The following is a 26,936-nucleotide window of genomic DNA, read 5'->3' as shown; positions in this document are numbered from 1 at the left end:
ACAGCGAAGGAAGAAAGAGGAGCGGTTATTAGGAGGCGCCGTTTAAGCTACGCAGTCAAAAATGAACAGCAGCAATAATTTGGGTTATTAAAACTCATAAGAGTTTTCCATTTTTTAAAGTCATATTTTCACTGTGTTCATTTATAAATGTCACAGTTTCAAACACAGCTACATATTGCTCAAAGCTAGCTAAATATTTTGTTAGCATGCTAAATATTTAGCTCTTTAGCTACATATTTAGTGAGAAATTATTACATTTTGGTGGATTTTACGTCAACTGAAATAACCAAAATTATTGCTGTTCATTTTTGATTGCATAAGTTTAAAACCGACGCCTCATAGTTCGTCCTTAAATAAATGAAACTAAATCCAGTTTAAATGATTTCATCTCCTCCATCAGCAGCAGCATCATAATGAAATGTGGAGCATTCGGGTCTAAAAGGTTTCAGGTTTTTCTTTCTGCTCAGAACTGAATTTACAGGCGGAGTTTAAACAGACGGTGAATCCGTCCCAGAACCCGAGCGGATCCCGGCCGCCGCGACTGACGACATGAATAGTTCAGGACTTTGGGCCGTTTGGGCGTCCAAAGGGAAAATTTGTCCTAAAAACAGGAAGTGGTTCTGAGCTCATGGAGGAATCTGAACATTCGGACCAGGAGACGGACCTGGCAGCTACACCTCATTCTGCTGTTTTTATGTGGGGCTCACTCCTCTTCCTCCCAGGTCCTCCTCTTCCTCCCAGGTTCTCCTCTTCCTCCCAGGTCCTCCTCTTCCTCCCAGGTCCTCCTCTTCCTCCCAGGTTCTCCTCTTCCTCCGAGGTCCTCCTCTTCCTCCTCATGCTTCCATCTGAGTCACTGAAATATTTAAGAAGGCTTGAGCTATTTTGGGAATGTCTGTCATTCAGCCTGCAGCCTGGAATCACAACAGCACCGACTCCGGACCTCAGGATCCGGTGCTGGCAGGCGGCGCCGCCACAGATCCCGTTATCTGAACGTCCAGAACCTGGAAACGGTTTGGATCGATGCGGATTCTGCTTCAGCGCAAGATTTAAAATGAACACAAGCCAGGTCCAATGAAATATGCAACATTTATTTTAAAGAGGTTTTATTTTTATTGTAGGATTTTAATCTTTACATTTTAGAACAATTATATAAAGCAGGGAAAATAAGTATTGAACATGCCGACATTTTGTGCTATTAAGATCAAATTGAAAGCAGATTAACAATCCAAGAAATCTGAACAAAATGACCCATAAAAGTCAGCAGGAGCTGAAACCAGAGCCTGGCATGATCTGGTCAGAAAATACATCGCCTGAACCCAGTTAAAACCAGTAAAAAACAGTTAAAACCAGTAAAAACCAGCTGAGCCCAGTTAAAACTAGTTGAAACCATTTAAAACCAGTAAAAAAACAGTTAAAACCAGTAAAAACCAGCTGAGCCCAGTTAAAACTAGTTGAAACCATTTAAAACCAGTAAAAAAACAGTTAAAACCAGTAAAAACCAGCTGAGCCCAGTTAAAACTAGTTGAAACCATTTAAAACCAGTTGAAACCAGGTGTTTCTGGCAGAAGAAGAACTGTTCAGCTAGAATCATCAGATCCAGGTTCTACATAAAGTCAGCGACTCCTTTGTTCAGCCGCCGCCGTTTTAAAGGCATTTAAAGCTTCAGGACGTTGGGATACTGGGAATACTGGGAAGAGACATTCTGCTCAGAAAGGTCCAGAACTGGACACAGACACTAAAACCCAACAGGAAAGTTTGGAGGTGGACGCATCATGCAGCGGGCTTTTGTCAACATTTAGGACTGGTTAAAAAAACAGGTTGAAATCACACCTGAGCGAAGGAGAGGAGCAGCTCCTCCTCCAGTTTTCATTCATCGCACGATTTGTATTTCAAAAACAAATTGGTTTAATAAAAACACACCAATTGAGAAATGAACTCCTGTTTTTTTAATAAAAGGTTTTGGCACTAAGAAGAGGTGAAGTTTATTTAGCAGAATTGAAACTTTTTCACATCATGAGTCACATGATCAAAAACCGGATGTTTCCACTGGTGGAAACCACGAAGAAGGCGACAGGAAGTGGCAGAACTATGGCACAGTGAGCTTTTTAATAATTTATCGTGTGAACGAACTTATTCACGTGTGATTTTAATTGTATTTCTTATTTAATGGAGAAACCACAACTGTGAAAAGTATACTAGAACTTTGATAAATGTTTTTACTTCTCCTTTAGCGCATTTACTCTTTTTCAGAAAAGCCAAAAATCTCTTCAGGTGAGCATAAAAACTTTTTTTTTCCCGAGTGTGAGGAAGTTATTCTGTATTTTGTCACTTCCACCAACTTTTCTAAAACGATACTACAAAAATGCACTTAAAAAACCTTAATGGGAGCAGTTACTGTGAAGATTTTTACATTAATTTTTACCAACTATATGTAGCTTAATGCTAAAATAAACCTGGCTGATTCCACTACATAATTTATCATCTGATTTCTTCAGATTTTTTTGTTGAAGTTGATTCTCTGTGTTGTTTAAAGTCTGACTCTCATATCAATAGTTACATTAGAAGGATTTCATTATTCTCTCCATACTATAGCTGCTCTCTTTGTTTCTGTATTTTAATCTGAGTTTTACCGTTTAGATGTGAAAGCTGAGCAGGAACGTCTGAACCATCAGACACGATTCAGAAATAACTTCAGAGAAAAGAACGAAGCAGCAAATCTGCATGGAAATGTCTTTGTGTTTTCTGAAGCTCCGCCCGGCAGCGCGGCGATGCTGGAGGTGAAGACATGATCTGCGTTTCTGAATCCAGTTCATGATTTTATTAACCAGTTCAGTAAATTATGTCATAAATGTCTTTATGAAGCTGCAGCAACAGAACATTAAATGCAGACCTTAATGAAGGAGAGGAAGTTGCAGCGTCCCGACGCAGTTCATGTTAGAGAAGACATGCTTTTATTTACATATTAATGTTTATGAAGAGAGAGATGTTTGGGCCGCAGCGGGGCGGAGCCGGGCCGGGTCGCTGCGGGGCGGAGCCGGGCCGCAGCGAGGCGGAGCCGGGCCGCTGCAGGGCGGAGCCGGGCCGCAGCGGGGCGGAGCCGGGCCGCAGCGGGGCGGAGCCGGGCTGCAGGTTTACATCAGAATTCATGTGTTTGTCGTGTTTGAGCCACAGAACGACGGCCGTCTCAGATATTTTCCCTCCTGGCTGAATTTGTTTCTGTGCATTTAGGATTCCGAGTGATGAAAGTGTAAAAGGACGTGATGTAACGCCTCGGGTTCGCTCTGCTTCGTCTGTTTGCTCATTTGGGACAAACTTATTGACTCGACAGCATGGATTTTTCATCCTTCGGGCCCTCAAGGTCGATGTGTTTTGCTTGAAAAGCGGCGCTCTACTGCTCGTGTCTTTGTTTAATATAAATGCGGTGTTGTGCAGAGTCATCGACTGTCAGCCTCAGTTTGTCCTGCAGCCTGCAGAGACAGAAACAAGAAGACAAACCGAGGCGACTTTCTGACACTTTGAGTCCTCAGTCAGCAGAATCTTCCTCTGCGTTTCTCTTCAGGGTGAACGTTTCCTCCGAGCTTCACTTAGTCCCACATATTCTCGGCTCATCTCCTGGTTGTTTCTGCAGAAATCCAGATTCACCCAGGAAAATACTGTAAAAGCTGTCGAGCAGGAGATGTTCAGAGTAATTCGTCCCTCGGTTGAATTCAATCTCAACTTGTGCAGCAATATTGCATAACTCTGCAGATTAATGGAGCGTGGCTGAAAGAATCAGAGGAATGAAATAAACAGTTGGTGCTGCTCGACTGTCGACTCGTCTTCCAGATTAAAGAGCAACGATTCCCTCACAGAGAGCAGAACAGTATTAATATTTGCTCATATAATATGTTTTGTTTCCTCTGCTGCTGTTTGCAGATCCAACTCAAACTGAACACAGCATCGCTAAGACGGAAATGTTTGCTTGGATTTTCTGATTGTTTATATGAAAACCAACAATTCTTACAGCTGAGGTAATATGTTGATCATGATTTGATCATCAATATATTCCATGTTAGTGCTGTGCAGCTAAAATAACATAAAACAAAAGTTAAATGACAATTAAGACAAGAAATTAAAATGTCTGAGTGCCAAAAAACCAAAGAATAGAAATGAGATTTTAAAATGTCTGCAGCTGATGTGAAGAGGAAGTTTGTTCCAGATTAACAAACAACGACTACAAAGACCTGATCTGCTCTGAGCCGTAATCTGGACCAGGGATCAGAGGATCTGGACCTGGACCTGGGAATGTTCTCATTTAAAAATCAGAGAGGAAGGAAGGCACCAACCAATGCAATGCCTTAAGAGCAACTAATAAATCTTAAAATCAGTTCTAAAGCCAACCAGCAGCTGCTGTAAAGAAGCTAATCTGGAGGATTAGAGTGTCTGAGTGCCAGTTGTTAGCGATGCACTGACCCACTGTCCTGAGGTATCTGATACCGATCCCAATCAGAAAAACAGCTGAACTGACTTAAAACACTTATTTATTTTTTAAACACAGACATAATTTGCAGAGTTATAAATTCATTTGTTAACTGAAATCCACCAATAAGTAGAAGTTTGGTCAAACCTGTAAAACTTTAATTAGTTCAGTCGGTGCAGTTAGCAGTAAAACAGCCAACGTAAAATAAATGAGGCAAAAACAGGCTGACGACTTTAGTCAAACTAGTAAAAATAAACTAACAAACGATCAGATGTTCAGAAAATGCAATCAGGAATCCTAAATATAATGTAAAATAAATAAAGCACTCAGTTGAAAGAACAGAATTAGACTGAATAGATCTGGATTTTTTATTATTCAGAACATTGCCACTGATCTAGAATTATTATCAATATCTGCACCGATACAGATATTGATATGGAATCGGTGCGTCTCCAGAACTAAGGTGTTTTGTAGAAGCTGTAGCCATAGCGACGGACTGAAACCCGGATGAGGACGATTATAAGAAGTGGAGACGAAGGGAAGGCGTGGACACGTCAGCTGCGTTCTCACTGCAGGCGAATGCGACGGTCGATGTCACTTCCAGGTCTGGATCAGATCGGATTGGAGTCAAAGCGTCGCCTCCGATCCAGCTGGAGAAAGTTTTGGCAGCTCCACAGATTGATTTATTCTCAGCATCTGCTCAGGGGCTGGGTGTGTTCAGTGACCTGGTGACATCATCGTAAAGTGGGGCTGAGTGTCACCTGCGTAGTCATGGTAACTGATCTGGTTTCTTGTCACAACCTGAACATGCAGATATGAAACAGGAGGGTTCCCAGGACTGAGCCTTGGAGAACTTGGGATATTTTTTGTGCTCTTTTCTGTCTGTATGGATTATTATTATTATTTTTATTGTCTATTTGCTACTTACAGTAATCAGATGAAACGTAATTTTTAATGCATCATTTATGGCTGCAGTTATTGATGATTTTTCCATTAAGATGAGCAAATATCCGTTAAACCTCTGTGTAATGGAGTCATGTGAGCTGCATGATGTTAGTGGCTGTTAGTGTAGGGGTGTGTGTGTGTGTGTGTGTGTGTGTGCGGGTGTGTGGGTGTGTGTGTGTGTGTGTGTGAGATCTGAGAGCTCCTTCCTGCTAAAAGCTATCGATCCAGCCGTCCCTCCCGTCCGTCTCTCTCCTCGTCTTCGTCCGTGTCTCTCGACCCTGGGGGGGGGGTCGTTACCGTTGGAGACAGAAGGATGGAGGCATCGTATGACTCGGCGGCATGGGGGGGGATCATTGGAGACGTGTTGGTCGGGGTCGGGTTACGCAGGATAAAACCCAGATTGGAGAGCAGAGGTGCATGATGGGAAGTGACAGGAGGACGCTGCTGCTGATGGGAGTAATTTAACACTTCAGCTCGATTGAGGATGAGGAGAGGACCTGGAACCGTCCTTCCTCTTCGCCTCGCAGCTCCATTACGGGACGTGTTTAATATCTGGGTCCTTATCTTTAATATCCAGTTTAACCTTTGACCCTCAGCTCTCCTCCTCTCCGGCAGAAGCTGCAGTTTATCGGTTCATTAAGTATAATCACAATCAAATATATCGATCAGTATTTAGGTTATTATGAACCAAAAGCAGCTCTAACCAGCTGGGTTTTTAGTTGAGATTTGAAGGTACTCAGTGTTTCGGCTGTTTTTCACTTTTCTGGCAGTTTGTTCCAGATTTGTGCTGCATAGAAGCTGAGTTCTGCTTCTCTGTGTCTGGTTCTGGTTGCAGAGCAGAACCAGAACCAGAACCAGACTTGGTTCTGGTTCTTTAATCCGTTCAGTGATTTCTAAACTACCAGCAGTAGTTTACAGTCTGTCAGTGAAGGACTAAAGGTTGGTGTGCTCTACCTTCCTGGTTTTAGTCAGAACGCCAGCAGCAGCGTTCTGGATCAGCTGCAGCTCACTGAGTTACTAATGAGGAGGAATATCAGAACCAAGATAGACACCAAACTGGGTCCAGTCTGCTGACAAAGTTCTGACCCGGTCTAAGGCGTCCTGCTGCCAGATCTGAACGAAGATGAAAACATTTCTATGTTCATGCCAGCAGATAAATCCATCCTGTTGGAAGACCGACCTGAGCAGAACCAGAACCACAACACCGACCTGAGCAGAACTAGAACCGCTACACCGACCTGAGCAGAACCAGAACCGCTACACCGACCTGAGCAGAACCAGAACCACAACACCGACCTGAGCAGATCCAGAACCGCTACACCAACCTGAGCAGATCCAGAGCCGCTACACCGACCTGAGCAGAACCAGAACCGCAACACTGACCTGAGCAGATCCAGAGCCGCTACACTGACCTGAGCAGAACCAGAACCGCTACACTGACCTGAGCAGAACCAGAACCGCTACACCGACCTGAGCAGAATCAGAACCGCAACACTGACCTGAGCAGAACCAGAACCGCTACACCGACCTGAGCAGAACCAGAACGGTTCCACTGAGCTCTGGACTCGATGTGGAGAGTTAAACTCATCATTTCTGTTTCTATTTGCTGATCTTCGTCTCCATCCACCAGGAGTTGAATCTGATTCCCTCTCAGTGTTTTCTGTTCAGTCTGCAGATTATATAATAACTGCAGTTTAATGTGGTTGTTTCTGATAAGTGCGGAGCGGTGGAGTGGCTCCTGACTGAAGTGGTGAAGCTCTGATTGAACGCTGACCTTCCTCAGATGTTCTGCTTTCTTCGGCTCCAGATTCCCAGTCGGCCTCGGAGCCGCAGCCCGACTGAAGGACGTGCTTAAGGGCTCATTTAGCTGGAACTCTGCACCCAGCTATTACTCTGTCATCCACACCTCGCTGCAGTCTGACTGATAAGCTGTGAAATGTCACTTTGTCTCCCTGTGTGTGTGCTCACTCGGCTGCAGCGCTGCTGTTTGTGATTTTTAAATTTTAATCCGTGCCGCGGGGGACGGTGAGCCCAAATCCTCCTTCCCAGCAGAGCAGGAGATAAAACGGAAACGTGAGTGGAGACGAGTTCTCCAGCATCCAGCAGCTGATGCTTACCTGCAGGTCCTGGAGGTCCTGGAAGTCCTGGAGGTCCTGGAAGTCCTGGAGCTCAGAGTCTGAACCAGGCTAACAAACAAATCACTGATGTTTGAAAAACCCGATTAGCTTCATATCGTTTTCACTGTTATTTCAGCCAAACAGATCAATTAATTTCAAACGTGTTGGTTGATGCATCTGCCTCTCATACTAAAGTTGCTATTAGAAGAGCTTTGATACCATCTAGTGGTCGGAGTGTGAACTGCACGTTGTTCATGGAAGCGCATGACAGCAATGGGCTGACAGCATAGAATGTAGCCGATTTAGCTGATAAGCTCCACAAATAGTCTTAATCCCTCATTATGCAATAAAAATATATATTTAGGTTTAAATATATATTTAGGTTTTCTAATGTTTTCTATATGTAACATATTAAAATAACATGTGACCAAAATTCTGAACGTTATTTCTAACTTGGGTTTTGAAGCTTTTCAGCGACACTTGGCAGCATAAAAGAGTAAAAGCATAAAGAATATAAAATCAAGATATTATTGTAGAAATAGTAAACTATATGCGTGTATTTTGATTATGTAAATATGAATTAAAATAATTTAGATTATGAGAAACAATCTATAAATGTTGATGAATAATTTTTTTCACAATACCTTTTTTTATCATAAAACAGATGTTAGAAGCGTCTGATGCAGTTCAGTAATTGGATTTTTCAGTATTTATGTTTTCATATTGGAAACACTGCAGGAAGAAAACCAATTATGATGAAAAAATATATGTTAAAATTTAATTTATAACTGATTTCATTTTCCAAAAAGCAGCTGGGAGCTGATGGGACTCTGCAATGAAAGAACCTTACTGCATGTAGCTACATTAATAGTTAATTAATAGCTATTTTTTCATTTTTAATTAATAATGAACAAGTAAGAACTGATCAAAAACATACATGTTGACTCAGTTTCACAGTTTTGTTTGAGCAAAAACAGCATCAATAAAATAATCAGGATTTAAGACTGAACTCTGCTTCATTCCTTAAGCGTCTACATTATCCAATTAGCATCACAGCTAAAGAATGCAGGATTCTTTTTTTAAAATTACAATCTCTACAAGTAATACACTTTTTAAAATTAGATATAAATGCATTGATGAGTTAATAGAACTGTATCTTCACTTTGTAGTTTTCATCATGAAAAACCAGGATTTATTGGAACAGTTCCTGCTTAATGTGAGGAGACTGAAGTTTCCTTAAAGTTTCTTCTGCCAGATAAATGGGAGAAGATCAAACCTGCTCAACTTATGCTGACACCTGAGCTCCATGTTGGAGAAAATTCCTGCACAGCGTGGAGAAAACGAAGCTTCAAAAAGAAGCCTGGAGCTTTATTTTATTCCACAAGGGAAAACAAAAAGGATTTGATCTGAGATCAAAACGAGATGAGAGCGTGAAAAGAGTCACTGCCATGTTTGTGGACTAAATTCAGGCCGTCATGTGCTGCCAGAAATAGAAAAGAAGAAGGAGAGACGGGTCGAGCTGGAGCAGAAACATTCCCAGCATGGCGGAAAAAATCTCCAAATGAGGAAGAAATGAAATCTAAATGTGTTTGATGTTCCTGCTTCTCTTTAAATATATAAACGGTTTCCAGTCGAGGCGTTGACATGACGATGAGTGGCTGGGCAGGAAGGAGACCTGGATTTGTTTACTGGGATCTTCTCAGAGGACAGTTGGCTGCTGAAGACTGAAGTAGTGCTGGGCCATTTTAGCAATTTTAGCTTTTTAGCAATTTTTGGTTGTTGAAGATTTAATTTCTGGAACATCTGGATTTTTCTTTCTTCTTTTTCTTTTTAACCAATGCGCTCCTCGGTTTCCAGAGTTCACTGTATCAGCACGCCAAGGCGGCCATCTTGTTTGACAAGCTTTTTTTATTTTTTTACAGCTTTTATTATTTGGACTTCGGTTAATTCAGGTTAACTCTATGACAGAATATTACAGTCAGGCAATACATTTTTAATTTTTTAATTATTACAAAAAATGTATAATATTACCAGGATAAAATTCTGAAATTAGGAGACTAAAGTAGTAATTTTATGACTACAAATACCTAATCTTTTTAACACATCAGCGCCAAACTAAGAGACGATTGAGTCTATTTTGAAAAAAGAGTCGCAGGAACTGAGCTGCTCAAATGGACTTTTTCTCATAATTTTAATTCTGGTTAAATTGAATCATTATTCTGCTAATATTATGACTTTATTCTAGTAATTAAACAAAAACTCTCATAGCCTGACCCTGATACTCTGCAGGGATGATTGAATTTATTTTACTCATTTGTCATTTCCTTTTAGAAAAGAAAGTGAACAAGAAAAAACAAAACAAAATTATAAATCGGATCTGGTATGAAACAATAAAATTTTATTTTTAAGCCGTATCGCCCAGCTGCAGGCTGAAAGGCAAATATCCAACTGCTGTCCATCACTAGTTTGCATCCAGGTTCTCGTTCTTTCAGATCCATGTCTTCTGGATTCGGTCCAGAGTCCAGAACCACCTGATTCATTTAGTGTCAGCTGTTAACGCGTCTCGGTGTGTTCGCTGCCTTTTGTCTCCATCCCATCAGAAATCTTCTCCCCCTTTAGTCTCTTTAGCTCCTGCAGCTCTTCTCAGCTTCGCTCCAACAGTCTCCGGTGGTTTCAGGAAAGTTTTCCCTCCTGCTGGTTTTAACAAAGCTGATGAGATTCATGGAGCCATTAAAGACCAGAGCGGCTCAGCAGGAAGCGGCCGCCATTAATTACAGTCGCTAACTTCTTCCACTGTATTCAGAGCCGCGGCGTCGGGAAGGAGATTAGGATTAGATTTAATGTTTATGAAACGACGCTCCTCGCTGCGTTATGATTTTATGATGTGAACTCGCAGCTGCTGTCTCTGCTGTAACTAATCCTTTAACTGAGGAGAGAAAACATTTCAGGAACAGTTTGATCTGATTCTGCTTGATGAACGAGAAGAAAAGGATGAGTTATCGTTCTGAGAAGAACTGATCTGCTGGATCCCAGAGCGACGTCGATGAATGATCCGTTATGAGCCTGACAGACACCACTGGATAATTGGGGACGATGTTGTGACAGCGGGATAACGAACTGCTGTCGGCATGTCGGATCGGCCAACTCAATCAGCCGCATTAAAAACTAAATTCACCTGCCATAGAAACTCCAGCATTTATGTAGAAAATGTGATTCCTCTTAGAGAGGCAATACATGCATTAATTTAAGATTATTGAAATAACACCGAATGCAACATCAATACTACAAAGAGCTGCAGTAAACCTGGCTAATTATCACTCAGATTTGGTAAAGTTTGATTTAAATGCAACAGAAAATGGCGTTCAGATGTTCTGGTGACCCTGTTCACGCAGCCAGATATCTGATAAACTTTTATCTGATCTTTCATCCACATATAAACTCTGCTTAATAAAACGAAAAACGATTGATCATAAAACCTGCAGCCAAAGTGAATATTTGCAAATTCTCCTTCTTAGCATTTGTGTGGAAACATGACATGTTAATGCAATAAATAATGCTCTGCTGATGTCACGTATGTGACCATAGTTTGGTCATGCAGTGGAGGAAAGATGGCGGCTATCAGAGAGCTGCTGATTTCTACATTGGTTCATAAGCTTTTCTGTTTTTATAAGCCCAACTTTTTCAATTTGTTGAGTTGCAAAGGAGGGATTGGAGCTCAGCTGCTGTACAATCCAGGCTCAACGCAGCTCAGCCTCCTCATTGGTCCACATGCTGGTTTTACAGGGATCCACAATTAGTTAGAACAAGACTTTATTTTAGAAATATTTATTTTAAATGTCAAAACAAAACTGTAATACTGTAGGTTGTTTGGTTTTTATAAATGTTAATGAAATATTGTCACATGGTAGTCGCCATGTTGTTTACGCTGCAATGCATTCTGGGTGCTAGGACGATTGGACTAGCTCCATACAGCCAAAATAGCGATGAGTAACTTCAAGAGTTTTCAGTTTGGACCGGAGGCGTTGAAATGATGAGAATGTGGTAATGATTGAGGAGGAGGAAGAGGACAGGGTTGTCCAGCTGCTGCTGCCTTCAGCTTCATGAATGAAACCATGAACGACACGTACCTCTGGTCGGACTGCGTGGTCCAGTAAGTGGTTCTGTAGCTCTGTGTCCAGTCCGGTAACAGCTGTTTCGGGTCCGGTGTCGGTCCGTGTTTTCACATTCAGTACCAGCGACAGTAGCATTAGCTCCGTTAGCATCTAAAAGAGCTTCCAGCGCTTCCTGCTAATGTTTCTTCCGGTGTCTGTCACTCAATATCCGGTTTAGGCGCTTTGTGGATAAAAACTGTGGGCACATAATTTGGTTTAAGCTCGTTAAGGTAAGGACACCGAGGCCTAGAAGGTCCAATCAGCAATTTTTTACAAGTAACTTGGAATCACGTTCCAGACAAAAATCAGTAGGGGGCGCTCCATCTTCCATCTGATGTCTCTTACGTCACCTGAACAGATTCACTGCAGCCTCTCCCCTCGGCTCACTATCTTTATTTTCCTACTACTCTCCTATTCTGCAGTCGAACCCAAAACTCTGCAGATTAATTAAAACTAAAAGACTTGTATTTTCAATGTGTTTTAGAGAAAAAGCTTTGGTTGATGACTGCTTTTTTCCTTTAATTTTATTTAACTTTTACTACAACTTGTACAACTTGTTTTATGAATTCCTCAGATTGCTGTCGGCTGTCTGGTGTTTGTCTCAGTGGGAATAAAAATAGTTGGTGCTAAAGATAAAAAAACTAAGTGGTAAATTTAAAATCGGCTGAACTGTAGCTCTGAACGTCACTGCATGATGAACGGATGAAACGTTCATTAAAACATGAATCACTGATTTCTTCAGAGGCCGTAATGATCCTCCATCAGAACCGGTCAGCTTCATCTGGACCTTCATTCGTATCCCGTCCCTCCTCTGTTTCTGTTTCTACATTTATGTAGCAAAGAATCAGGCTTTAATTAAAACAGGTTGATTCATTATTCATATATTTATCTTCTAATCTTTCCTCAGTTTCTGAATATATTCATGTTTTTATTATCTTCACCTAAAAGCTTCTGCTTCTTATGGAATATCTGATAATCCTGGATTGTTTGGGATTTTTCAGATGCCTAAATATGTCTGAACTTCCTCTATTCATTATTGAAGTTTTTCCACTTTTTTCTCCTCCCTGAAAAGTTACTTTTAAGTTACTTTAGTCTTTTAGTCTTATTTGATGTATACTAAGACATCAGCAATAGAAACTGGATACTTGGTAAGACTCGATGTGTTTTTGCAGAGATGTGTTTCTGTGTTTGGTTCCAGGTTTGCAGAGTGTCAGATTCACATGGTTGTTGTTTCAGATTAAAAGTCTCTGCTGGTTGTTGTACCAGATTAATAGCCAGCGACTGTGTGTGTGTGTGTGTGCGCGTGTGTGGGTGTGTGTGTGTGGGTGGGTGGGTCAGGGTCGTGACTCTGTGTGTTTCTGATCAGAGACAGACAGGACGCCTTGTGTTCCCCTCAGACCTCATATCTCTGATAACACACACACACCCACACACACGCACATTGACATCTGGAAAAGGTCAGAGGACGTGTGTGTGTTCCCACCTCTCAGCCGGTTTACCGGCTACAACAACACGAGTCGACCCACCAAAACCCTCTGAGGAACGCAGAGCGGCGATCCGGAGATTCCAGCTGTCTCTACTGGGTCCGCCTCTGCTGTGCAGCAGTCCGTCTCTGTGTCCCTCTGTCCGTCTCTGTGTCCCTCTGTCTGTCTCTGTGTTCAGCAGCTGAAGAACAACAGACTTACTGGAAACATCTCAGATGCTCTTCAGCTGAACTGGGAACCAGTTTGGTTAGTGGGAGCAGTGGAGTTTAGTAGTGAGAGGAACTGGAAACTTAACGACTCTGAGTGTAAATCAGCGCTGCTGCTTTCTGTCTGCTTTTGTCCCCAGCTGATAATCTGGATTCCAGGAATTTTACACTTTTTGAACTTTGTCACCTAAAGAAACACAAAATTCAATGAATTTTATTGAGTTTTAATGTGAAGAAGGTGTTAATTAGTGGTGGGACCAGATTAAAATTTTAATGGATTTAATGTCACAGCCTGTAACTACTCTAAAATTATAGATAAAAAAAAAATGTAAGTCAAAAACCAATTTTTGCTGGTAAGTTGTTGAATAAATAAACAGATATTTATTCATTTGTTCTTCAACCATCAGATTGGAGCAAAGTGTTTTTCTATCCATTCATCTTTCCGGAGTTTCTCTGATCATTCATGGAGCTGCTTTAGAAATGTTTATTCTGGACGCTAGCATTAGCGTTAGCTGCTACGTGCTAGCATTGAGATGCTATTTTATGATAGGCTAACTCCTGGTAGCTCAACTTGAACACAAACATGGTCTTTTCCAGCGTCCAATCAGATCGTTTATAAGCAGAATTGAAGCCCAGTGGACCAGAAGACGCTTCGTCGTCCACCGTTGCTGTTGGCGTGTTAGCTGCTGTTGTTAGCTTGTGTACCAGAAATGCACAAATATGAAGGTTAAAATGGGAATCTTGGTATTAAAAAAAGTGATTAATTGCATAAAGAAATGTATAATTTAAAATCTATGTAATCAATGAATCAAATTGTTGTGTTAAAGTCCCGGCCCCAGTTTTAATTGAGTCAGATGATCATCAGTGTTTTTCTTCCTGCAGGGTTCTGATCCAGAGATGTTGCCACGCCTTCACACCTGATCCGTCAGATTGGTGAGTTCAAAACTTTTCAACATCCTGACGAACCTTCAGCTGATGGAAACCTCTGAGAATACGTTTGTTCAAAGACTCGCTCTTTAAGGCGGTTCTGTTGCCTCGGAGAACTATTTATCAATATTATCCTCCATACTAACCAAATGATTTTTTTATGGTGAAAATACTTTTTACCAAGTAAAGTAAAAAATAATGGAACCATGAATCCTGAACTTTGCTTCAGCTCCTCTGGATTCTCTGGAGTTTCTGCAGGACTTTGACTTTACTGCGTTTCCATCCAACTGTCATGCAAATTTTAAGCAAACTTTTAAAATGTCAGGGTACGAATAATGTGATTTAGTCAGATATTTACGCTACGCAGGGCTGGAGTAAACAGGAAGTCTCTAACTCTCCCACTTCTAACTTCCTGTCCTGGAATCAGACATTATTGAACTCATGGTTGTGTAGTTTATTTGTATTTATAAAATCCAGTCTGACATGTTGGACCAGGAGGTAAACAGTGAACCCGATCGGAGCATCACTGCAATGAAACAGCACGCATTCAATGGGACAACCGTCTGACTGAAACTCAACTGTAAAACACACACACACACACCCCCACACACACACACACACCTCTGGTGGTGACCCACCCGGCTCCCCTGGGTCACCACCAGAAACATCCCACTTTCTGAGGACTTCAACATGTTCACATGGGCTACAAACAATCTAACAAACATTTAATATGCAGAAAACATGTAACATTTTACAGTAGAAACTCGTTACAGTCGGTCTGACTAAATGTGATTTTCGCCATGCAGCTGCGATGACGATGGAAACTGATCCCTGATCCCCCCCGTTCAGAGCCTGGCGGATCGACCCACATTGCTGAAAGGTCAATACTGACATTTATAATGAATCTGACAACTTACCAGTAGTTCATGTGGAGATTCAGCGTATTTTCACACCTGAAGTCCGGTACCTCATGGTTCTGGTTCCTGAGGTTTGGTTGGACAGGAGAGTTTGACACGCCGACATGTTGCATTGCTTCAGTCAACCGGTTTGCTGCAAGTTGTGGTCACAGAGCTACTTAAACATTTTGTCAATGACAACTTTAAATACTCATAGCTGAATGTCATCAGCATAGAAAATGAAGAAGAATATCAGAAAACTGGCTGATATTTTGGCCTGGAGGGGAAATAAACAGTAGAATGAGAATATGTCCTGAAACTGAGCCCTGTGGTACGCCGCATGGCAGCTTCTGAGACTCTGAGATGATCTGGTTTGTGAAAACACTGAAGCTTCTGGCCGAACGACTAGAGGTTTATGTTTGTCGTTATTTCTGTTTGTCTCGTCTGTCATGACGTGCTGCTGCTTTTCTTGGTCAGGTCATCCTTAGTGAGGTTTTGATCTCGGTGAGTTTCTAAATAAAGTTTCATAAAAAATGGTAAAACATATTGTTTCATTGATGGACGGACTCATGTTGCGATCCACAGCATCAAATCTGGGATTCGTGTTGGTTTTTCCAGCAGGAAGCAGCAGCTTCATCCTCTAGAGAAACTTACCGCAAGTGTTCTTCATGCGGCTCGTTCACAAATTGTAAAATCCATATTTTCAATCCTTCATTGCTTCCTAAGTTTGTCCAACATGAAGCGGCAGGAAGAGCTCGTCTCCATCTTGTTTGGGATCAGCAGCTCTGGTTTCCTCTTTGTTATTTTCTCCTGTTTCTCTGCTGAGGTTCCAATAAGAGAGCAGAATAAAAGCTTCAATGAGAAACTTCAGAGCTTCTGCATCTGAAATCAGATGGATTTGGGTCACGCTGTGCAGAACTCTGTCGGAAGCAGAAAGATTTTCATATTTAACATCTAAAGTTGGTTTTCTGACGTAACATCAGCTCCTCTAAACGGGTCTGAGAGGAGGCGAATCGGCTCCGATTACAGATGAAGCCTGTCAGAAAGTCCGATCCGTTCCCAATTACTGGCAGAAGAAATCCCTGCCAGGGCTGGACGTGTGCAGAGCGGACGCTGAGGGACGGATTGGGGACACGTTGGACAGGATTAGTTCCTCAGAGGGCAGAGCGGCGCGCTGATCAGATATTCATCCCAAATGAGACATTTTTCCTTTGGCTGCTGTTCCCCCGGCTGCCGTGTTAACCACATCCCTGACATTTCATCCGTCCTTCCGCCGCCGCGCTTTGAGACGGACGCTGCAGAGGAGTGAGGTCATCGGGTCAAGTGAAGCAGCAGTCGTGTTGGGCGAGCTCATTTCCTGCAGACGCTGCCGCTGTTCGACCCGAGAGCAGCAGATTGTGACGGAGCGACACGTCTTTGTGTCAGACGATGGATCCTGCTGCTCCAGGCGACTTTTTAACGTCTTTGGTGAAGGAAACATGATGCATAAATTAAAATGTAGATATTGTTTCTAACGTGGACGGTTTGGCTGCACTTAGAGCTGCTGATGAACCTGAAGGCAGCAGAAAGCTTCTGCATAGAGTCAGATGTTGCACTTTGTGACTTTATCAAATAAAAACATCTCAGATCATCTCTGAACTCCTCCTGGATGGTTGGAAGCAAAGTTACTATAGTTAAATAAACCTAACCAAAAAGTGAAACTGAGAAAAAATAAATAAGTAAAAATGGTAATTAATGGGGAAAAACTAGAACATACTGATACTCCATATATAATATCCTTTCAAACTGATTATTTTTTCTTTTTTCCCCACATAAGCAGTTTGCATCAGCGATTGGCCGATTTCAGCACTTCATGTTTATCCTGGCGGCTAAGCTAGTCTACAAAATGGCGACAGCTACATTTGGGAAAAAACTCCAGAGTTAGTTGATGTTCAATAAAAATGTAATCCATTTTTTGCTGAGTATTTATTACTCAATCGACATACAATCCCAATAAAATACTTTTACGTAAAAATGAACTAAAGTATGAAAAACCAGAAACTATCCATCCCTCCATTTTCACACCTTTGTCCCTGGCGGGTCAGGAGGAGCTGCTGCCTCTCCAGCGAACGTGTCGGGCGAGAGGCGGGGTCACCTGGCCAGGTCGCCCGTCTGTCGCAAAACTAAAACTACTTTACCTGATAATAACCAAAACTAAACAATATTTAATTAATATTAAGTAATAAAAACTATGAAACCCTAAAAACTAATTGAAACTAACTCAATTAGAGAAACAAAAAGTAACAGCAAAATAAAACTAAATTATAGTGAAAAAGCCTAAAACTATGATAGTCCTGGTTTTTATTTCACTCTTTGTGTCAGAGTGAACACAAAGAGTGAAATAAAGCAACGCACACCTGGACCGCTGAATGAACTGGTTCTGTCCAAACGGTCAGAACCGATGGCACCGATCTCCTCTGGTCCATTGCAGAAGTTTTTTTGGACAGAAACATCGTCTTTGCCTCCATTGTCTCGCTACCTTGATGAGCAAGCTCTGCACTGGTGGCATCATGATTAGGAAGAGATTAATGATGAAGAATGTTGGCATCAGCAGCAGCTTCCTGTATATGAGGCTTTTTAAAGTTTGAGTTTTGAAAACGTTTTCTACCAACGCGTCTCCCTGCAGGAAGCCGCCGGGCCTCATCATGTCTGACTGAAACCTGGATCCGTTTTTATATTAAAATCTGTAACCTAGCATGAGTTCCAGTGAGAACTGCTTCATATGAAAGCACAGCTTTTGACGAATGGCTGCGCAGCCAATCGGGTTAATGGATCCTGTTATCGGCGCTGGTGTCAGGATCCCAGCTGGATAATAATGACTGCTCTGCATTTGCGGAGCATTTAATTCAATAAAGAGTCCATTACTTCCTGCCTGTTAGCCTGCAGCCTCTGCAGCCTGCTTCCCTCCCTTCACGTCTCCATGTCAGCCTCTTACTCTTCTAGATTTCATTAGGCTGACTCCTCATTAGGAAACTGGATTTCTGAGGAAGAAAGGCGACCGAAGCCTCCTGGCCTGCTTACAGGAGCATAAAATGCGACGTTTGGCATTGGGTTAATCCATTAGAGATTCTGCTTTCATGGAAAAATTCTCCCTTTTTTACAGAATTTAAACAAGCCATTAAATATAAAGCTGTTGTTGCAGATGCTTCTATGGTTTCCATGAAATGTTCATCAGGATTTGGTGGATGAAGCTGACGTCATGGTGACGGAGCGAAAATCTGCAAGAAGAAAAGATTTGCAGGCCGTCGGGTGGAGTGGCATCGCAGCAGACGCTTCACAGCTTACAGTCCCCAGCTGCAGCCCTCCGGGGTTCGATTCCTGACCTCACGACCTTTGATGCTTGTCTTCTCTCTGTCTCTCTGTCCATTTCCTGTCTGGTAGCTCACAGTAAAGGTCAGTAAAGTAACATTGTCAAGAAGGAAATTCATCCAGACCTGGAGAATTTCTGAAACCAGTGTTGGGCGGCGCTAACTAAAACGTCAGCAGGGCTAACTGCAAAGATCATAAACATTAACACTGCTAAAGCGCTACACCAACATGGCATTTAGTTTCAACCATGTTGTTACAACATAGCATAGCGCCCTCTACTGGGTCTTATTTGTCATTGCACACCTTTCTGTTTGGTTTACACTTCAGGACTTTTCACTCATGCTTTCAGTTTTATAGTTGTTGAGTTTTGCTAGCTCTGTTGCTTTTTACCTTAATTGACCGTGATAGGACTTCAGTCAGAAATCATGCAGGATATTAATGAAAGCGTGTCGATGACCGCTAACACCAAACTTTCCCATATACCTCAGCTCATAGCATATGAAGAGAGCGTTTTCAGTGTTTCAGGTATGAAACTGAGTCTGAAAAGCGTTTCCCTTTTTCTGCAGGAAGCTGCAACATCTGGATTCCCGTGTTTAAAAAGTCATGAACGCTCTGACTAAGCTTCTTATTTATAACAAATCAACAGAAACTGAGCTGCTGTTTCCATATCTGACAGAAAGTCAATCATACTTTTTTCATTGGGCTGTTTTATCTGTTTTTTTTCTGCTGCTGTTTGATTTTTCTTCATCGCCCTCCTCCTCCTCGCTCATGCTGCCCAGCAGGGAGTCAGACAGACGGATAATATCCATAGATGAGTGATGGAGTGGCTGAAGGACGGGATGAGTTGGAGATGAAGGGAACTCCAGATCCTTCTGGCAGAAAGGTTTCCTCTGCAGGAATGTTCCTCACCTTCCTCATCTTCTTCTTTGAGATAAATTTATCTCCATTTCTACGTCTTGCTGGAGCGTCTGGACGTCTTCGTCCTGCTGTTTGTCTTCTGATGCAGACAGAGGACTGCATTTCTAAAGTTATACAGCAGAAAATTAACAGCAGTAATTTGGGTTGTTTAAGAGGAAAAATGGCGGTTCATTTATCAATCAGTCATATTTTCAACATGTTATTTACTTATTTATGAATGTCACAGTTTCAAACTAAACATTTAGTTAGCGTAAACCTAAATATTTAGTTTACAAACCTAAATATTTAGCTTTGAACTAACTAAATATTCGGTTTGGAACAAAATATTTGGTTTACCAGCTCGGTTAGGAAGATAAATAATTAGCAAACTAAATATTCAGTTTAAAGCTAATTATTTAGATCTCAAACTATTTAGTTTTAAGTTAAGTATGTAGTCTGACACTAAATATTTAGTTTACATATTAGCTATATTTAGTTTATTTAGCTCTAAAATAAATATAAATGTGAATTTGAAAATCACACATTTAGCTGCAAGCTAAATATTTTTGTAGGAGCTAAATATTTAGTTTTTTTAGATAAGATAGATAAGATAAGATAAGATAAATCTTTATTGTCATTGTCACAAGAACAACAAAATTTAAAAAGTGCCATCAGTCAGTGCATATGCTTAAAAACAAAAAATAACTGTCTCACAATTTACCCACAATGTAAGAAATAACAAATAACTGGTAAAAAACAAAACAAAAAAAAACTAATAAATAAGAACAGCCACATTCTCACATACATCATTCATGATGATTAATGGTTGTTTTTGATTGCATTTAGTTTAGTTTAGTTTGAAAGTGTGACATTGGATAATAACAAATATAAATATATAATTCTGAAAATTGAACTGTCATATTTTTCTCTTCTGACAGACTAAACAACCCAGATTATTGATGCTAATTTTCTCCATATTCAGTTTGGTTCTGAACATTGTTCCTCAATAATTCAGCTCTGTTTATCCATCCCATAAAGGAACTGTCAGATTTAAACCTTCTTCAGCTGTCAGAACCAAACTGTGGAAGAGACTTGAAAAGGATTTCTAAATGTGGAATCCGACCCGAATCGGGTTGCAGATCCTGGATCTGGATCTTTAACCAGAGGAAAGCCGTTTATTAGAAATGATGATAAAACGCTGCAGTTCTGCTCCTGTTGGCTTCACAGCCTCTGCTGCTGCTGTCTGAGCAGAAACGTCCTGAAACAACAGAGGAAGAAATATTCTGGTGAAGCTGAAGTTTCTCCAGCCGAAGCCGAGGAGGATCTGGTTCTTAAAGGGGCAGTATCACGTGAAATCGACTTTTTAAGCTTTGCATCATGATATAAAGTTATTCCCTCATCGGAAACAGACCTAGAATGTTGCCTTGATTCTTTGATGCATGTTTGAGAAATTGTTAAATCTCCATGGCAACCATTCAACTGTTCAAAACGCCACTGAGCTCCTTCAGACTAGCCAGCAGCAATTAGCAAACATCTGCTGAGCTCATTATAGGAGCTACTTCTCAGAGCAACGCTGGTAAAAATGTTAAAGGGTTAATAGAGGAGCCACGTTGGGATGACTTCCTGGAGGCGGAGCTTCAGACAGAGCAGGAGCTTCTTAAAGAGACAGAGGCCCAATTTCAAGATGTTCAATTTGATATGTAGCACTTTTATAACAATTGAAGGTAATAGAGTTGCCTACTGCAATAACTCTGAAGAATTTGAATTAATATGAGTTACAGCAACATTTAATGAAAGCATGTTTGAATTGTAATTGAATTTGCCTATAAAACACATAATTCTGCTCCTTTAGTCTGTTTATATTTGGAGGATAAAGTGAAGCGAAACATTTTGCTGCCTGTTTTTGCAGGTCAGTTCTGTTAAGCTCGGTTTCTCCTTCAGTCAGTTCCTCCGCCTGGATCAGAACCACGATCAGCCTCCTCCCTGCCGGTGCTTTGCGCTGAAAGCCGATCTCCACTTCTTCCACCCAGGATTTGGGTTTTCTCTCTCGGTCCGGCACTGTTTAAGCCACTGGAACGTTTCTGACTCCTCCAGATAAACTCTGCTGAGTCTGAAGCTGCTCCTGATTCAGATGCTTCAGATGTTGGTGCTCTGCTTCAGACTCAAGCTGTGTGAGTGTGTGTGTTTCTTTGCATTAACAGTGAGTGTGTCCATTCCTGCTGTGAGTCCAGCCGTCCCCCCGGTGTGTGTGACGCAGACTGTGGGCGTGTGTGTGTGGGTGTGTGTGTGTGTGTGAGAGTTCCTGTTTGCTCCGTCAGCCCAGCCGTGTGCATGCAGCACATGCTTCACGCTCTATTTGTGTCTCAGTTGGTCTGTGTGTTCATGCCAGTTGTGTTCACATTGCTGTCTGCTGAGCGGTGTGTGGGTGTGTGTGTGTGTGTGGGGGGTGTGTGTGTGTGGGGGTGTGTGTGTTGAGACATCTGAAGGGCTTTAGTAAACACAGTGACAAACAAACCCTGTTTCAGCTTTAGCCTCCTAATCATCTGCTCATAATAAATATCGGCCCATAAACCTGTCAGATTAATAATAGCAGAACCAAGGAGTAAAAACTACATACACCCCATGACCCAACAGGGCCACCATACTTCACTGTATCTTTCTTTCTTTGTGGATAAATGCTGGTCTAATGCTGCTAAAAGCAGCTCTAACTTGCTGCTTTTAACCTTAAAGGAGCTCAGGGTTTCTGCGGTTTTTCAGTTTCCTGGAAGTTTGTTCCAGATTTGCAGAGCATACAAGCTGAATGCTGCTTCTCCATGTTTGATTCTGGTTCTGAACCAAGCATGGTTCTGGTTCCAGAAGAGCTGAGAGGTCTAGATCAGGGGTCTCAAACTCCAGTTCTCCAGTTGCTGTCCTGCAACTTTTAGATGAGCCTCTGCTGCACCTGAACAGAATAATGAGGTCATTAAGGCTCTGGAGAACTGATCTACACAAGGAGGAGGTCATGAAGCCGTTTCATTCCAGTGTTTGTACCTGTGGCACATCTAAAACCTGGACTGGAGTTTGAGACCTCTGGTCTAGAAGGTTGCTATGATGACAGCAGATCTTTAATGTATTTGGAGGCAAAACATCTTGACTTTGTTTTTTCTCCGGTTGGATCTTTAAAGCCTTGAAATGACTGTAAGTTGATGGTGGCAGCAGCTGCTCTGTTAGTTCTGATATTTTCTAAGCTTTATTTCATCATTCTCTGTTTGGGCAATTCTTCCCTCTGGTTCTGGATGCTGAGCAGCTGGAAGGATTTCTGCTTTTACTTTTTCTACTTTCAGACACCAGTTATGATGCGTAACCGTGGCAACAAGGTGGTGTTTTTATTCAACTCGGAGCAGCTGATTAGCATCTCAAAAGCTCAAATAACACCTGAACTTTGACTCCAAATCCCAGCGGAGTTGAAAAGCTTCATGGATTCAGAGAGACAGGAAGTTGCATCATCTCTTCCAGACAGAGTTTTCCATTTATCATGGCATTTAATGAATCTTATCCCCTACTCCAACATCTAGCATGTCAGGACAGACAGTTGTAAAGCAACAGTCTTCAGTCAGAGGCTTCTTCAGATTTGCTGCAGGCCTGACTGCTACTGGAGATCCTTCCAGCCAACAGCATCACCATCCACAGCGACTCTCTGAAGACTCTCTGATCAACATTTAATTTCCCTTCAGGATAAATAAAGGATTTCTGAACTGAATTTGCTAGCCTGAATCCGGCGGCCATCTTGTTTCTAGAGGAGAGGATTTCTCCTCCAACCCTCCCAGAGCGGTTCAGTGTCTCTCTGTTTCTCTGTCATGACCTTTAACTCAATCCCACTGATGGCGTTCTTAGTTATGGAGGAAAGAGAGAGGAGGAGGGCAGTGAACGTGTTGCAGAGAAGAAATGAGCAGAATGTGTCTTCACACCTACGGAGGAAACGAAGAGCTCACTCTCCAGATTCTTCTTGGAGGAATAAATGAGTCGGTGTGTGGAGGGTGGAGTGGATTTGATGAAGGTGTTAATTTGTGGATCCGTTGCTGGCGATGGCAGCTGTGTGGAGACGCCCTCCTGCTTCCTGGATGACCTTTCATTACTGTTAGCATCCTGCCATTATCCCGTCCCTTTAATTACAGTCATCAGAACCAGCAGGACCGGGTCGTCCGAGTCCGGCTTTGTCTTTTTCTCTCTCATACTTTGTTTTTAGCCGTTGTGTCTGCTGCAAACTTCAGCCTCACACACAAGCGATGATGTCAGCCTATTTTATAGACACACACCTCTACTTCGCTGCTGCTCAGCCATGACATCATTATCTCACACACACACACACACACCCACGCACACCCACACACACACACACCCACACACACACACACCCCCACACACTTAATGGAATAAGACACAGCAGGATCATAAACCTGGATTGTGTCCCATCAGGAGCTGGATGATGATCTGATGAACGATGGGATGTTTGTTTGTGTTCCTGGGACATAAATAAATCAGAATAGCTCTGATCTCATTTCTCCTTATTAAAGCCGAACGATTTATTAAACAGAAGCAGATATAATATCTGAGCTTGTTGCTGTTGAGTTTTTTAATTTAGGTTTAACATGGACTTTAACTTGTTCATTTAGACGAATTAATTGCGTTGATGTGTTAAAGTTGTTGACATAATTATTCGTTTGTTTTTACACTTCTTTCAGACGATTGGGGTTAATTTCTGCTTCTAAGCCGATCTGGTTGGACGCTGGAAAAGACTACTGTTGTGTTCAAGCTGTTCTAAAGGAGTTAGCCCACAGATACAATATTCTGATTCAGGTTTCCATCTCTTCCTTTACTGAAGCCGGTTTCTCTGCATCCTCCCAGGCTGATGAAAGGTTATTGCTCTGAGTTACAGCAGCTCGACATGCAGTCATAATTAAAGAAGACTCAGATCCAGACACTGACAGGACATTTTTACGCTCAGTTTGTCCTTGAGGACTTTGCCCAACATGGGTCATTTTTTTAATCCAATCAGCGTGAAGACACCAGTGGCTGTCTCTCTGTTTAATCCAATCAGGTTTTGGATGCAGTTTGTTGCCGGCCAGAATGAATCAGGGCCGTCCACCTGGTGTTCAGATCCAATGAAATCAAATCATGGACAACCGTGAAGTCGTGTCTCTGACCGTCTCCCGCAGTTCTGATCTTCTCTGCCGTGATTGGAGGAACGAACAGACTCCACCAGACAGAAAGAAGTCAGTCAGTCATTCGTTCATTTCCTGTTGGAAAAGTTAAAAACTAATTTATTTTCAGAACCGACTGAAACAACAGTGAAGTAAACAGCTTCTCTGTGTTCGGTCTCCATGGTAACAAACAGTTGTGTAGTAGTTCTCATGTGATGTCACACTTCCAGGAAATCTGTAGCTGGCAGCCATCTTGGTAGGTAGTTGCTATGGCAACAACAAACAAGCCACAAGCTTAGAATTAGCTCTCGATTTATTTCTATCTAACGTATAAACAATATAAGTACAACTATTACTTGATTATAATTTTTGAGTACTCTACCCCCCTCTGTGTAGTACTAAGATAAATATCGATGATATTTACTGTGGTAATTGCTTCAGAACTAGCAACGTTAGCACAGCTAATGTACTTACTCTGCCAGTCTCCAGAACCTTCGTTCGTCCTTTACAAATCCATTTAAACACTGATTGTATAGATGTCAGGCTAATTCTTTGTGTTAAGTAGTGAGCTATGGACTGACATCAGAGGCAGTTGGTCTACATCGTCTGACATGTTTCCATTCTCCGCCTTACACGGGTCGATCCTGACAGCAGCCATTTTGTGTATGTTATTCCACATATTTTCTTTTTGTTGGTCTGGAAGCCATGGGTCCGCTGTGCTTTGTGCTGCACTTGCCTACCAAGATGGCGCCGATCACGTCTGGTTCAGACTTGTGGGAACTATGTGCAGGCGTTCCTCAACACTTCTGTTACTGAACCATCAGGATGTTCAATCACTCGCCCACCGCTTCACCGTTCCCTGGTCTGTTCAGCTAAAGTCCTGATTGGTGTTCCTCTCAGATGGATCAGAACCTACTGGTGGACCAGCATTCCCAGTCGTCCAGGTTTTAATGGTTGTTTATTCCTCGTCTCCACCAGCGTTGTGTCCATCACAGAGTATCGCCGCCAGCATCAAACCTGATTCATTAGTAGTTACAAATAAAAAGGAATAATTAGACTCACAGTTTTCTTCGTGAAGATTTTGATTTCTCCATTTCTTCCACACGTTGCAGCAATTCAGTTTTAAAATGAGGGATTATAATCCAGATTGTTATGATGATGTAAAATAGATGAGGATTTACCACAAAGAGCAGAAAATGAAACATGTTGAGCCTTAAAAATATTTGCTGATGTGACTCTAAGTCGTCTTGATGTCATCTGGACGAGTTTCAGTGGTGACCTCACAAATTCAAGGTTCATTCAGTACGAGGCCACGCTGTGGGAGTGTGTGTGTGGGTGTGCGTGTGTGTGTTATATGACTCAGAGGGAGAAAGGCTGAAGCATCTGAAAGAGCCTCAATAATTTATAATGTTCTGGATTTACATCTCTCTCACACACAGGTTGCAGCGGAAAACTAAATGAATCTTTTTCGGTACCTGAAGTAACGAAGCGCTCACACACATCCACGTATCTGAACGCTGAGCCGATCCGTTAGCTCGCTGCTGTTGCCGTCGTTAAGCGCCGTGGTTTCCAGTCAGACGGAGAGAGACGCGTCGTCATGAGAAGCTGCTCGTCTCGCGTGCCAGACAGCCTGCATGCTGACCTACTTTGGTTCAGATTCTGTATTTTTTATGAGGCTGGAAGAAGCAGACGCTCTCAGCACAAATGGAGATGGATACATACGGCTCAATGCAATCAATACAATTCCATCACACACACACACACACACACACCTGAAGCTGACTTGGTATGAAGCAGAAATCTCTTCATGAATGTCTGTATTCACATGCACACCTTAATGCCACCAAGGATCCCGGTTGGCATAGAGACAGACGCCTGAAGGACAGACTTTCAGACACGAAGCATAAAATCACAGATGCTCAAGGAAATGTCAGCAGCTTCCTGGGAAAATGATCAAAGGAAGTCATGATGCGTGGGACACACACACCCACCCACCCACACACACCAACACACCCATAGGCTGCATGCAAACCACAGACAGCTTCTCATTAGCGCGCAGCAATGGCTGCCGGTTTTATTTGTTTGTTTCTACCTTCTTTGTGTAAAAGGAGAAGCTTAAGAGTCTTCACAGCTGAGTGGCATTTCAATGGCCGACAGCTTTTTCTTTTTTTCATTCAGGCGCTTTCCACGCTCCGCTCCCTGTTAGCTCATGAGCTACTGCTCAAACTCTGGTCATTTCCACGTTACTGCAACAGAACCAAACACACTGGGCGGGGTTCACACCAGAGGAGATTTAACTGGGAATGTTGTCTAAACTCCCAGCACA

The 26,936-nt window shown here is 42.1% G+C and overlaps 1 protein-coding gene across 2 annotated transcripts in view; it reads left to right on the top strand.

The window, feature by feature from the left end:
- The window catches only part of pcbp4 (poly(rC) binding protein 4), an 82,717-nt gene that overhangs the window by 15,215 nt on the left and 40,566 nt on the right, over positions 1-26,936 (top strand). For both annotated transcript variants that reach the window (XM_032548406.1, XM_032548407.1), the window contains exon 2: positions 14,245-14,295. The gene's annotated coding sequence lies outside the window, so the exon portion shown is untranslated. The remainder of the gene's footprint in view (positions 1-14,244; positions 14,296-26,936) is intronic.

The sequence above is a fragment of the Xiphophorus hellerii genome, chromosome 20 (assembly GCF_003331165.1).
Source record: "Xiphophorus hellerii strain 12219 chromosome 20, Xiphophorus_hellerii-4.1, whole genome shotgun sequence".
Classification (NCBI taxonomy): Eukaryota; Metazoa; Chordata; class Actinopteri; order Cyprinodontiformes; family Poeciliidae; genus Xiphophorus; species Xiphophorus hellerii.
This window is presented reverse-complemented; position numbering and strand designations above follow the sequence as displayed.